Genomic DNA, 11,502 nt, shown 5'->3' on the forward strand with positions numbered 1-11,502 from the left:
CACGTTTATGATATTAGTCAAGATAATGGTAGATGCGATAAAGATGTGTTCTTGTAACTTAGCAACAGTAGGTGCTTGAGAAAAGTACTCTTAATAAGGGTAAAGGGTGTTTTCAAGGACAAAAAAGGACATACTTTTAAAGTTTCCTTTATTGTCTTAGTGTGACCATTTTGACATTGCAGACTGCTAACACTAACAGAGATCCTGTATTTGTGGTGAAGCAGTATGTCATCTGAGACGCAACTCGATTTGTCTTCAAACAGTGTGTCTGTATACTGCCTGGAGACAGAAGACTGAGTAAATTTAGTGTGCATTACATTATTTAACTATCTAGTTTATGGAAAATCTAATTAGAAGAGCATTTTTCTTTGCCCGCATTACACCTCTCCATAAACTACGTTGGATTTGAAAGAGAAGCTGGGAAACCCAGGACAAATTGATGAGGATTTAGAGACACATGCTGGCCCATGAAGATAATACACAGTAAAATACGTTTTATGAAACTTTTCTGTTGAAAGATAGAGGGGGCATAATTTTCTGAACCTCAGATAGCAATAAAGTAAGGCTTTATTTGAAACAAAGAGTCTGGTAAACTGCTTCACCAAGCCTCGGAGAGACTCATAGGTTTAATTTAATGTCACAATAAACCTACACATACAAATAGATCTTGAACAACAACAAACAAAACAACTAAATGAAAAGCAAAATGGTGATAAAAAGAAACTAATTCATCATCAAATTCAGGACAGTCATGCTGATAAAAAACAGTATCATTGTAAGGAAGCAGTGATGTGTGAGGGGCCGAGTAGGCAAAGGACTAACAGGGACAGGTGTACTGTTTAAAACGTGGGTTTTATTTTATCCACAAATACGAAAAAAAAAAATTAACAATAATATCAAAAACACAGCAAAGAAAATAAGTTGTTCTAAGAAATAAGTGGGCTTCTAAAAGAGTTCAGCAGTTAAAAATAGCAAAAGACAAAACGCATAACAGACAGCAAAAGAAACAGCTTTAATAATAGAATAGTATGTAGCTAAATAAAATAGAATTCATCATCTATATACTTTGAGATTGTATTATATTTTACAGTGTCCACCAGGGGAGGGTCCAAAACTCAATTAAATTCTGTTTCCATGGCACCAACATAACGCCACAACAGCCACCTCAACGTTCTTTGTGTTGTAATGCAAAGATCCTGCAATATTAGATAATGAGACAATGCTCTATGAGCAGCACTTTGCAATGGTGAGAAGGGAAAATACTTTTTTACTGGGAAGAAACCTCTGGCAGAACCAGGCTCAGGGAGGGAGCAGACTTCTTCACAACTAGCTGGGGGCTGAGGGAAAAGAAAATAGGAAAAAGGAGACACAGAGAGACAAGAACAAAATGCAAATTATGGGGTAGAGTGAATAACATGCAGTACTAGCACATCAAGACATGGGGAGTAGAGAAGTGCTCAGTATATCATGTCAAGTCCTGAGCCTATAGCAGCCTATCTAATCAGTGGTTCAGGGTCTAACTATAAACTTTAATGAAAGAAAGTCTGAAACGTAATCTTAAAAGTAGAGAGTGTTTTTGTCTCCTAAATACAAACTGGAATCTGGAATGTGGGCACAGCTTGAAAGTGAAGCCAGTTTGCAGTGCTGGCCACCACTGATGGGGACGACAAGGACACAGAGAACTGACCAGGGGCAATTTTAGCCCATTTTGGGAATCAAAGCACCCCAAAGATTTCTTACTTTTCTGACGATGTTGGCTGTTTGTGTGACACACTACTAAAAATGTAAAAAGCATACAGTACTTGGTTGAGATGTAACATTTTAACCACAAAAGTATAGATGAATTTAAGAATCTTATGATTTAATAAAGAAATTTACAGACTTGCAGATGGTAAAATTATGATGACTAATAACGGAGATGAAGACAACAGACGATGAGGACAGGGAGGAACAGGGGTTTAAATGCACCAAGGAGACACTCAGAGGGAACTCAGGACAACTGGAGACATTTAAGGATGCAGGGACTAACAGAGACAGGGAAGAAGTCTCATTGTGACGAGTAAAGTTTATCTTGCCTGGCTGGGCAGCTCTCTGGGTGCTCAGTACCCCCAAAGCTCTGATCCTAGAATCGCCCCTGGGACTGACACAAGGTTTTGTGGACTGGTGCCAGCAGAACTACCTCCAGATTAACACTAGTAAAACCAAGGAGCTGGTGGTAGACTTCCGCAGGCACAAACATCCTCCAATGCAACCAGTGAACATCCAAGGTATGGACATTGAGACTGCGGACAGCTACAGGTACCTTGGTGTTCATCTGAACAATAAACTGGACTGGACTCATAATTCAGACGCCCTTTACAGGAAAGGGCAGAGCAGGCTGTACCTGCTGCGGAGACTCGGGTCTTTTGGAGTGAAGGGCCCTCGGAACAGAAAACAAAAACGAACAACAGAAAACACAGGAGCACAAGACCAGAGTTCAAATAAAGTCCAGGGGGCCGACCCAGAGCCCACCGGCACAAAAGTTCACGGGTCACACGGTCGGGGGGCCGACCGGGCGGGTGGCACAGGTGACAGAGCTGGTCCAGAGGCCGGCCGCGCGGAAGGCAGCGGCGGCGAAGGAGACGGAGCAGTTCAGGGGGCCGACCGCGCGGAAGGCAGCGGCGGCTCTCCAGCGTTAGGCGTGCTGGCCATGGCCCGGTGGGCACAGTACCAGTCGAGGCATGACCAGACTGTGGCGTTGCGGGGGCCGGACCAGGCGTCGCTGCAGAGGCTGAGGCTGGACCAGGCGAAGCAGAGGCCGACGCCGGACCGGGCGACGTTGAAGACGATGCAGAGGATGGACCGGGCGTGGGAGATGCGGGGGCCGGACCGGGCGATGACGGGGCCGGACCAGGCGATGACGGGGCCGGACCAGGCGAAGCACAGGCTGAAGCTGGACTAGGCGAAGACGTGGACAGAGACACGGAGGCCGCAGCTAGCGTGGGTGAAGACACGGCTGCTGCAAACGTGGACGAGGCTGCCGGTGAAGCAGCTGGTGGCTGAACGGGCCCCTCGGACCCTCCAGCGGAGACGAGGAGGTGCTGGCCGGGCTGACCTGAGCCGCCAGCGGAGACGAGGAGCGGCTGGAGAGGTTCCCCTGAACCCCCAGCGGAGACGAGGAGCAGCTGGAGAGGTTCTCCTGAACCCCCAGCGGAGACGAGGAGCGGCTAGAGAGGTTCTCCTGAACCCCCAGCGGAGATGAGGAGGTGCTGGCCGGACTGGGCAGAGCTGCCAGCGGAGACGAGGAGGTGCTGGAGAGGTTCGCCTAAACCCCCAGCGAGAACAGATGCAGAGCCAGCTGGTGCGGAGACCTTTGGCTCAGCGGACGCTAACTGTAGCTGCACAGGGCACGCAGTCGGCTCGGGATGCAACGGCTGGGGCTGTGCAGGGCAAACAGTCTGTCCAACGTTTGTCAGTACCATGCAGTCCACAGCTGGCGGAGAAAGCTCACAAAGGCTTCCAGCTGAGGTTGGCAGTAACTGAACAGGTTGCTGAGCTACTAACTGAGCTGGTGACCAAACAGGGAACTGGGCTGATAACTGAGCTAATGACTGTGCTGAGGACAGAAGTGCAAGTTGTAGTGGTGGTTGTAGTGATGGTGGAACAGCAGGTAGTTGAACTGGTGACTGAACAGGTGACTGACTCTTGGCTGCTCTCCTCCGAGGAACAGGAACGGGTGCTGGGCCTGGCCGAACACCAGTCATCCCCACCCGAGAAACAGATACGGGTGCAGGGACGAGCTGGGCTCTGGCTGCCTTTACCCTGGGGGCCGGTGTAGGTGCAGGAGCTAGCTGGGCCTCTGCTGCTCCCACCCGAGGGACTGAGACGGGTGCAGGAGTCGGCAGGGTCACAGTAGACCTCACCCAGGGAACCGGAACTGGCGCAGGCATAGGCTGGGCGTCCATCAACCCCACCCGAGGGGCAGGTACGGGTGCCGGGATGAACAGCGCCTCTGCCAAGCTGGGGACAGAAGCAGGGACCAGCTGGACCTCAGCCACCCTCTCCCGAGGAACTGATACGGGAGCAAGGGAAAGCCGGGCCCGCGCTGCCCTGGTTACAGGAACTGGAGGCGGAGAGCGAAGCACAGGAACAGTAACAGTCACTGGGTGAACCAAGTTGGTGGAGCCAAACACAGTTTCAGTAAACAGAGACTTATGGTGGGCTGGTTCTAGCAACTCTGCTGAACTTAAGTTGTCCGTGTCATAATTAGCAGTTTTGGAAAGAGTGAGTTTAGGTACAGCCACAGGTACAGGAGAACTCACACAAGCAGCGTCAGGATAATCTGGATGTGAGACAACACTACATACAGACGTACAGGATGTAGTCCGAGACGTAGTGCACACAGAGTCCATGAAACCTGGCCAAAAAGCATGGCGCTAAGAGTTAAACTGACATGAGTGTGGAACAGAAAATTTAACCTGTGCAAACAGTTCTGCAGTGCTCAAACCAAAATCATTTGCCAGTCTATGTATAGCAGATGAAATCCTGCGGCTCTTAACCTTAGCAGGCCTTGCATACACAGTTTCAAGGAGTCCACGAGGGAAAACAGAAACAGTCTCTTGCTTAGCAGGCACGAGAGAAGGTGAGTTTACACAGGTAGCGTCCGAGTTAGCACTTTCAAGTTGTGGCACAGGAAAAACCACAGCCTGAGAAACTGAAGGGGCAACACTGGGAGTCACAGATACAAGAGCTGGTGATACTGATGGTGTGTGGCTGAGCTCAGACTGGGAAACCTCAGAATCCAAAGGCTGAGTAAAACAGTTCTGCGGGTCTACAATACTGGTAGCAGTATGTAGGGGAGTCTGGTGTGAAATAACAATCTTAGGTTCAGCTAACTCTACAGGTGACACAGTCATATCAGCTAAGTCAAAGAAAATACTGTGAGCATTTCCCGAATCAGAGGGCTCAAAAACACAAAGGTTACTAGCGAGAGCAACCGGTGAATGATCTGACACTGAGGTGCCTCGCTGTATAGTGTCCCTGGAGTCCAAAAAAAAGGGAACAGAATTATCCAAGTCCGGTGTCAAAAAAACAGCGCCACTCACGATTGTGCATGAGTTATGGAGTCCGAGATCCGAAGGCTCGGGCTGAGAGTGTGACACACGGTCACTCTCTCCCAGGGGTGAAAACTGCTCCGCTGCTCGGGAACTGCTCGGGAACGCCGTTTTCTCCGGGAAGGGGGAGGAGACGAGCCGGGCCGCGAATCCGTCAGCAGGCCGGGCTGAACATCCTCCGGCTCTTCGTACAGGAGCAACTGCTCCGGGAGGACGCCTACAGTGGAGACGAGGAAGTCCTGGATGTGGGGGCGGAGCACGCCGAATAGCCACGGGAGTCCGGACACCATCCGCTGTAGACGGACGGCTACGGTCTCCCGGTACTCACCCTCGGGCAGCGCCACCCACTCCTGACAGTGATACTCCACTGTATAAATCAGATCCTCCCGGAGGTCAGCGGAGGGGTTGTGAATCGCTGGGTCCATGTCGTGGTCGCGTTCTTCTGTCATGGTCGCTGTGTGGCAGGCAGGATGAGGACCCAATCGCAAAACTCACAGACTCAGGGGATGAACTCAAAAAACAGCTTTATTGCTGAAGAGGCAGAACGTAGGAAAATACAAAACTAAACTGGGAAAAGTAAACTAACACTCGGAGAGAGAGACACAGGGAAATCCACGCAGCATGAGGGAGAACGCGACGCCGAACAGAGGGAGACGCAGACAGAAATACACAGAGGGTTAACGAGGAGAGTGGGAACACACGGGGAACACAGCTGACACAGATAACCATAACGAGACAGGGCGGGGTGAGCATAACACTGACGGGAGACGGGCAGCGTCAAACAGGAAGTACACAGAGGTTCAGACAGGAGGAGAGAGCACGGGGAGAACACAGACATAACAGGCTGGGGAAAACATGGAATAAAACACGAAAGGGGACAAGGGCTCATGAATACATAGAGGGGCACACAGGGGGTGAGAGTCACAAAGGGAAAGCACACAGGGAACACCATAACAGGGCAACTCAGGAAACAGAACCTAAACAGGGAACTGAATACAAAAATACAAGAGAACTAAGAATACTGGGCCAACACGGCCCAGGACCATGACACTGTATATTACAAGTTCAGTTTCACACCAGCCTACTGTGAATCAGGCTTTGTACTATTTAAATACACATACTAAAAACAAGTGCAGGAAACACTTAAAAGTCCATAATAAACACATGGATTATTTACAGTGGCTTGCAAAAGTATTCGGCCCCCTTGAACTTTTCCACATTTTGTCACATTACAGCCACAAACATGAATCAATTTTATTGGAATTCCACGTGAAAGACCAATACAAAGTGGTGTAAATGTGAGAAGTGGAACGAAAATCATACATGATTCCAAACATTTTTTACAAATGAAAAAATGAAAAGTGGAGTGTGTGTAATCATTAACCCCCGAGTCAATACTTTGTAGAACCACCTTTTGCTGCAATTACAGCTGCCAGTCTTTTAGGGTCTGTCTCTACCAGCTTTGCACATCTACAGACTGAAATCCTTGCCCATTCTTCTTTGCAAAACAGTTCCAACTCAATCAGATTAGATGGACAGCGTTTTTGAACAGCAGTTTTTGCCTTCATTCTGGTCCATCTCATCCTAAACCATCTCGAGTGGGTTTAGGTCAGGTGACTGTGGAGGCCAGGACATCTGGCACAGCACTCCATCACTCTCCTTCTTGGTCAAATAGCCCTTACACTGCCTAGAAGTGTATTTGGGGTCATTGTCCTGTTGAAAAATAAATGATGGTTGAACAAAGCGCAAAGCGAGTGGGATGGCATGTCAGTGCAGGATGCTGTCGTAGCCATGATAGTTCAGTGTGCCTTCAATTTTGAATAAATCCCCAACAGTGTCAGTGGGAAAACACTAGTGATGGGATTTCCGGCTCTCTTTAGAGATCCGGCTCTTTCGGTTCGGCTCACTAAAAAGAGCCGGCTCTTTCGGCTCCGAACCGGCTCTTCAGATTGTTTTGTTGCTTTAATTAATTTATTATTAACAATAATACAAAATTATGCACAAAAGGAATTACTAACGTAAAAAAAGTGGTTTTATTTATATATGTTTATATATAAATATATGCAGTGGCACCTAGAGACAAAACACGTACAAACTCCAAAACACATTTCTAGCATGAACTGAACTTCCAAAGCAAAGCTACTAGATCACTTAAATTACACAATTGAAAGCATGTATGTATTGTTTGTGTATTCATACACAAACACTCATATATATTCAAATAATTTAAAAAAAAGTTCATTTACCTGTTATTACCACACACCAAATCCAGTCGTTGGTACTTGCTGGCTTGTGTAGCCACAAGATAACAAAAGCTCAACACTGCGCCCTAGCATCCTGGAGCACTTCTGTTGTCTTTTGTACGTGTTTTGAGTTTTTATATACTTCTAAGTTTTTACGTGCTTATGAGTTTTTACGTGTTTTGGAGTTTTTATGTGTTTTGGAGTTTGTACGTGTTTTTACGTGTTTTGGAGTTTGTACATGCTTCAGAGTTCGTACGTGATTTGAAGTTTATATGTGCTTCGTCTCTAGGGGCCACCATAAATATACTTTTATTTATTCACTCCACATAAAATGTAATAAATAAATCATATGATACAAAAATCAACTATTCACATTTCAACTTTTAGCTATTTAAATTTTCAGTTTTTTCCTTTTACAAATTTAAAGTGAAAACAACACAAAAAACTGCAAACCACAACACAATTAAATATAAATTAAAATATGAAAACATAAAGAAGATGCATATTCTCTGTCATATGGACCCGCATGAATAAACTTTCTGAATCCTTTATCATCTGCAACTGAAAATAGTTGTGGGTGATTACTATACCTTTCTTTTTTTTCTCTCTCTCTCTCTTTTGCCTGTCCCGTTTGGCTCTTTTGCCATCAGAATTGTTGTCTAAAGGCAAAGAAAGATGCCCAACGGATTTACTTTACCAAATTGACCATCCTAGCCTTGCCGTAATGGTCCATTTGATTCACCTTTTATTGTTTATTTTATTTTCACTTACTGAATACGGGACAGACTTGACTGGGGGAAAGAAGGGGAGAAAGAAAGAGGGAAAGAGAAACAGCTGAGAAGAGGGACGGGGAGAAGGGCAAAAAACAAAAACCAACAGAATGAGCAGAAAAAAAAAAGAAAAAAAATGCATATATCAATCACCTGGATCACCTGCTGAGAAAGAAAAAAGAAAACAAGCAGAAGAGAACAAGAGTAATAGAATAAACAGCATCACAATGATATATGGGAATATGACAGTAAATACTAAATATTAAACATTATTGTGCAGCACATAAGATCAACAGAACACAGTGTGCTTTGAGGTAGGAGCCAAAAAGGGTGTAGTTTGTGGGTGTGATCACCCGTGTGTACACCTGTGAGCATGGACGCGCTTGTTTTTTTAAAAGGTTCCTTCATGTAATGAACTGCTAGAGGGTGTGGGGGGGCCACAGCCCCGTCCTCCAGGGCATGAAGCAGGTATGGAGGAGATCAAAACTCCAGACATCCAGAGGCCCCCAGAACACAAGAGACCAAGGAAGACCAACAGAGGGGCAGCCGCGCCACTGTCCCAGAAAGAGCTGAGGAGAGTCCCAGATGAGGGCTCACTCAGCAGCCGCGGAGCAGAAGCCAGGGGGGGTTGCAGTGACGCGCCCGTGAGCTCCGCCGGCAGCCAGCCGTGCCTGAGTGACACCCCACCTCTGAAGTGGCCCGAGCGAGCCCCAGGCTCCAGGCCCCGATAAGCGGCCGCCAAGGAGTGAGCCGGTGTGTACCTGGACGCCCACCCCCGGACACAAAGAACCACCAACGCACCAATGTCTGAGGGAGTCCGCCACTGGCAGGGGAAGTGGTGGTAGGGCGAGATAGGCCTCCAAACCTTGGAGGGCCTAAGATGTCCCCAGAGAGGTGGCGCCTGACACCCAACCTGACATATAGACACAGAAATACAGGCACACACATATACAAACATCCATTCCCACCCTCATGCTCTCATGATTACTATACCTTTCTAATGTGATGTTGTTGTCCCTGGCTCTCTTTCTCTCTCTCTCCCTCTGTTCCTGTGCTACTGAGTATAACTACCGCCCCTCCCCCCTCTGCCCAGCGTAAAGCACAAGGTTCACGTGCAGAGTGAAGCAGAAAAAAAGTGCGAGAGAGAGAGGGTGAGAGAAAAAAAAACCCACGTGACGGCTCGCGATAAGGAGCCGGCTCGCGTCGTTCACGTCAAAGAGCCAGCTCTAACGGTGTGTTCACACCGAACGCGATAGAAGCAGGCGGAGCGTCAGGCTTACATGTAAAGTCAATGGAAAGGCGCGCTGACCCGCGTTTGCGGCTCCCGCGAAAATTCGGAAGCAGATTTGCGTCGCGAAAACGCCTGAAACGCGCGTGAGTGTAGAGCGTTTCAGGCGTTTGACTCGCGAAAAAAACCACGCGCGGGAGATTATGTGTTGCATTTTGTGCATACACGCGTTTCGCGTCCCCCGCTCGAGTTGGAAAAATCTGAACTTCAGCGTCAAATCGCGCCGCGAAACCAATCAGGAGCCTGGTGACGTGGCTGTTACCTAGTTCAAAGGGGCAGATCCAGCCAAAGCCCTTTATTCTTCAATAGAAGGAAGGCTAATCAATGCCGTAGCAAACAACCCGGAGCCGTACGACACCAGCTGCTTTCTGGACCGAGACAGGAATATAAAGGACGAGCTTGGAGGAAGATATGTAAAGAGATCGGGCAACCTGGTAAGTTAATTAATTTTTCTTAAGTTTTCTCTAAAGTTTTCACTGACCCGGGGAAGCTGCACAAAAGCTAGCAAGCCACCGCTACTTTCCCACTGACGTACAAATACCGTTCTGCTTTTAGGCATGTTGTCATTTAAGAATATATTTTATTGTTTATTAATAAACAGCACACAGTGGTCCCGCTGTTCATCCGTCACTGCCTCTTTTTTTTATTTTCTTTTTCTTTTTTTTGCACCGTACAGCATTGCATTCTGCAGCCTGATTGACAAATCTGCTCCGTGTCGTGTCTCCTGCGCTTGCCAAATTTATCATGTTTGGTTTTGATAACCATCACGTCCAATAGAAAAAACAGCACAAAAACACCCATAACTATGAGCCTCATTCGGAAATACACACCTGCACCGCGAGGGAAAAGGCGCACGAAAGTGGCAGGCAGATGAAGACAAACGGCGGCATAATAATACTTTTACATTTTGCAATCTACAAAGGTTTGCACTTTGAGAATCAATTGTGAGAACTGTGACCAATGTTCATGTGTGTGTGTGTGGAAAACAGTGTATAAAGTGCGTGGCCAGGGGCTAGTTATTCTGAGAACCCCTGCTGCAATAAATGAGGGACCCCTGTATATACTTTCTCTAGGATTATTATATTCAGCCTGTTAACATTTAATACTGTATTGATAGAACCAACTGATTCTGAAGCAGAGCATCCCCTGTTGATTCTCTTGGCTTCCCAGTCCCTGAGCTCCTGCTGCTGCACCCACAGGTATGTACAGCAAGCACTGATACCTTTTTAGTCGGTGGGATTGCCCGTGATCACCTTTACTAAAGATCTACAACCAATCTGATTATATCCTGTTTTTGTTTTTTTCTCAATGTTGAAATTAAAATCTAGTAGCAGCCTTCTCATTTCTTTGTGTTTTGTGCTGTTTTACAGGCCCACAGGGGAGGACGGCTCCGAGGCAGATGAGGGACGGGTCCCAGGACGGTCCATCGGTGGTGGAGCTGGAGCCATACCAGTCTCCAATGGAGCATTTCCTCCTCAGCCTGGTTCCTGCTCTGGAGAGCAGCTGGTCCTTTTTATTCCTGTCTCTCTGTAAATACTTATATTTTATATATTTATGTTTAATGTATTTCTGTGTGAGAATTTTAATATTATTTCAAATAAATTTTTATAATGACTAATGTCTCAGTTCTACTACACAGCAAATGTTGGCACACGACTTGACACATGTAGAATTTATTTCATATTATACTAATGACAAAATATACTGATACAGTGGGATGCAGAAGTTTGGGCAACCTTGTTAATAGACATCATTTTCCTGTATAAATCGTTGGTTGTTACAATAAAAAATGTCAGTTAAATATATCATATAGGAGACACACACAGTGATATTTGAGAAGTGAAAAGAAGTTTACTGGATTTACAAAAAGTGTGCAATAATTATTTAAACAAAATCAAGCAGGTGCATAAATTTGGGCACCACAAAAAAGAAATGAAATAAATATTTAGTGTATATCAATGTGTGTGTCTCCTATATGATATATGGGGTGCCTTTGTCTGGACGTGCTTCCCATCCAGAGCTGCACAGCACAGAGGGAAGTTCCAGCGCTCCTGGAGTCCCTCTGTGATGGACCGCCAGTCTCCAGGTGAAGGCACAGCCATGAAGTC

At 46.7% G+C, this 11,502-nt stretch overlaps 1 long non-coding RNA gene across 1 annotated transcript; it reads left to right on the forward strand.

The window, feature by feature from the left end:
- The first annotated feature begins 9,678 nt into the window (after positions 1-9,678).
- On the forward strand, positions 9,679-11,012 carry LOC146695140 (uncharacterized). The gene is made up of 3 exons (XR_014923452.1): positions 9,679-9,828; positions 10,512-10,593; positions 10,765-11,012. It is a non-coding gene; the product is annotated as an uncharacterized LOC146695140 (long non-coding RNA).
- The last annotated feature ends 490 nt before the right edge of the window (positions 11,013-11,502 follow it).

This window comes from Copadichromis virginalis, linkage group LG13 (genome assembly GCF_057382275.1).
Source record: "Copadichromis virginalis isolate Kocher_CV1m ecotype Utaka linkage group LG13, C_Virginalis_male_GT1.1, whole genome shotgun sequence".
NCBI classification, from domain to species: Eukaryota; Metazoa; Chordata; class Actinopteri; order Cichliformes; family Cichlidae; genus Copadichromis; species Copadichromis virginalis.